The following is a 3,368-nucleotide window of genomic DNA, read 5'->3' as shown; positions in this document are numbered from 1 at the left end:
GCAAAGAACATCAGCAGAAGGATTATCACCGCAGAGCAGTGGAAGACGCAGCCAATTTCAAGCTGATTTTTGAAAATAAAAGAAACAATATATTAACAGAAATTGATCATGGCCGCAAAAAGCAACAGCTTGAAAATCGAGCAAAATTACATCCTATAATCCGTGTTTTGCTTATCTGCGGGAGGCAAGGGCTTGCGTTAAGAGGCCATCGTGACGAAGGAAATCTTTCTTTAGAAATGCCTGCTGAAAATGACGGGAACTTCAGGGCTCTTTTGCGTTTAGCAATAGATAGTGGCGACGAAAATTTAAAAAAACATGTTCAAACTGCAGCACGTAATGCTAATTATTTCAGTTGGCGCATCCAAAATGAAATTATTGAAATAGCAGGACAAATAATACAAAAAAAAATTATTAACCGTATTAATAAATCTCAATGCTTTGCAATAATTGCTGATGAAACCACGGATGTTAGTGGCATTGAGCAATTTTCAATTTGTATACGGTATGTTGATCGTTTTGAGAATGAGGAAAAACTGAGAGAGGACTTTTATGTTTTGTTCCTGTTGAGGATACAACTGGCAGCGGTCTTGCGAATGTGCTAATTGATAAATTAAAAGAACTTAAACTTAGTTTTGCACAATAAGGGTCAAGGTGAGTTTTCAACTCTTCTATTTTTGGGACAATTAAATTATACTTTTTCTTTCTAAAGGTTATGACGGAGCGCGGTCGATGAGTGGACATGTCAAAGGTTGTGCTAGTGTCATCCAAAATTTATATCCAGCGGCTCTTTATGTGCACTGTGCTAATCACAGCTTAAATTTAGCCATCGCAACGACTTGCAAAATACCTGCTATAAGAAATTGTATTGGTTCCATGAAAGAGACCGTAAATCTTTTTCGGATGTCAACTAAAGCAGGCACACTGCTCAAAAATCTTATTCTTGAATCCTTTCCAAACTCAAAGCAAGTGAGGTTACTTAAATTCTGCGAAACACGTTGGGTGGAGCATTTAGAATCTATTTCTTTATTTAACGATTTATTCCCATTGATCTGTACTGCGTTGGAAGAGCTTGATATTGAAAATTTAAGAAGTGATTTATCAAAGCCACATGCTTTATTGACTGCAATCCAATCACCTCAATTTGTGATTGCTATGGCGATACTAAAGCCAATTTTTGCATTATCAAAACACATAAGCCTATGTTTGCAGCAAATAGATTGTGATTTGAGCAGCTGCGTTGCTTATGCAAATAATTTGTATGCTGAAATTAGTGAAATGCGTAAGGATTCTGAACAATCGTTTAAACTAATTTTTTTATAAGTTAAAACAATAGCCGCAGAATTAGATTTAGAAATCAAAATTCCGCGTTTGGCGAAACGGCAAACTAATCGCGACAATTATGAAGGCGAACCGGAAGAATATTACCGCAGATCAATTTACATACCGTTTTTAGATCATTTTTTGGACCAAATCAATGAACGATTTTTAAAACATCGAGAGCTGCTTTCCAAAATTGAAAACATTTTGCCAAATAAATGCGTAAATCTGGACGTTATTGAGATGCAGGAGACTGTTCGTGTTTTAGAAAAGCAATGGTCCGCTGATGTAGAAGATCCCGATGATTTCGTTGCTGAATTTAGAATGTGGAAAAGGTTAAAAATCTTTTCTTCAGATTATATTCTCTAACTAAAATTTTGATAATATTGACAGGAACTGGTTAAATCAATCAAAGAGATCCAAAACATTTTTAGACGCGTTGAATTGTTGCGATGCAAAAATTTTCAAAACAGTGCATCGTTTTTTAAAGATTGGAGCAACAATCCCTATATCTGTCGCTTCAAGTGAACGCTCGTTTTCCTCACTTCGCAGGCTCAAAACATATTTAAGAAATAAAACTGGAGAAGCACGCCTGAACGGAATGGCTCTCTTGAATATCCATAGAGATATAGACGTGACGGAGGAAGAGATTTTAAATGTTATGGCCCAAAATAAAAGACGATTAGACTTCAATTTGTGAATAAAATAATGAAACATTGTCTTTTTACCTAAAACCCCCCACAAATTTTTTTCCTGCGTTCGCCACTGTTTATCGGCTTTTATTATGATTTTGTGGCCATCGGAGGGCATCCGTTCGAGTGCCACTTTAAACAATTTCACCAAATCATTGTGTTGATGAAAAAATGTTTGCAATTCATTCACGATTGATCTTCTCGTATTCGTCGAAATTGCACAGCGCTTATTTAATTCACGATTCTCACCATCAATGAAATATATTTGCAAAAATTTATGATCATCATCTGGGAATGGTAGCAAAGACCCAGCCTTATGGTATAATTGACCTTGAATCGGTAACGGTCGAGAAATATATATAGATGATAACGGATCTTAATTTCTAAAAACATCGAACACAGGGACGGCACATAAATTAAAAATGATATTGCTAATTCCACACGAAGAAATCACCTTAAACGTCGGCATAAATCCATCTTTTATGATATTTGTAGCTCCAAAAGATGTCATTTGAAAGCATGAATTGTATTTTTGAATATTTAAGAGGAAATGCTTTGACGTTGGCGAATTACCAAAAACCAATGAATGCAAAGGTTCTGGCGGAAGTTCTAGCACCGGTAATTTGACTTTCCCACCAGCACAACACATGCCAGGCGTTTCGATTATGAATTTAAATGCTTTGCAATGTATATGTACATTCTATATTCATCTGGCCAATGTAGGCATACATGCTGTAATCAATGGTGGCATCGTAATTGAAAGCCGCGTGTTCCATTTGACGTATATCATAAATGGACGTACGCCCACGACGGTTTCTTGGTGCTTCACTCTTATCCAAGTGAGTTCTCCGTCTGTGTCGTTGTGTTTCCATTTCATTTCGTCGAACACGATCTTCTTCACTTTGTGATCATCGATTTAACGCTGTAGCATTTGATTGACGTGAACGTCTGCCAATGTTTGGTCGTCTTGAACGTGGCATTCTTTCAGTACAGTGTATGACTAATTGAATGTAAAAGCAATACATTGAAAATTATTTCTAGAAAAAATTATACATTTAATTCAAACTTCAATGTGTGTGCGTGGAAATATGAATTCACATACACTCACACTGGACATAACCTCAATTGTGCAAATAAAGAAAACACTCACCGATATCAAATTAAAATTGTGAAAATTAAGTAACGCTTGGCAATTGAACTATATATATAAAAATGAAGCAATTAAAATACAATTAAAAAAGAAACACATGGTTAACACTCACCAAAAGTATGTTTGTTCAAAATGAGAGCAAGATATAAAAGAACTCAAAGCACATAAGAAAACTGTCAACTGAATTCCAATGACAGCAAATTAATATT

General features: G+C 35.6%; 1 pseudogene; it reads left to right on the top strand.

Moving 5' to 3' along the window:
• The first annotated feature begins 236 nt into the window (after nt 1-236).
• Nucleotides 237-2,046, top strand: LOC126766977 (52 kDa repressor of the inhibitor of the protein kinase-like; annotated as a pseudogene).
• Nucleotides 2,047-3,368: the final 1,322 nt, after the last annotated feature.

The sequence above is a fragment of the Bactrocera neohumeralis genome, unplaced genomic scaffold, assembly GCF_024586455.1.
Source record: "Bactrocera neohumeralis isolate Rockhampton unplaced genomic scaffold, APGP_CSIRO_Bneo_wtdbg2-racon-allhic-juicebox.fasta_v2 ctg3376, whole genome shotgun sequence".
In the NCBI taxonomy this organism is placed as follows: Eukaryota; Metazoa; Arthropoda; class Insecta; order Diptera; family Tephritidae; genus Bactrocera; species Bactrocera neohumeralis.
The sequence above is the reverse complement of the archived record's forward strand: the minus strand, read 5'-3'. Positions and strand labels throughout refer to the sequence as shown.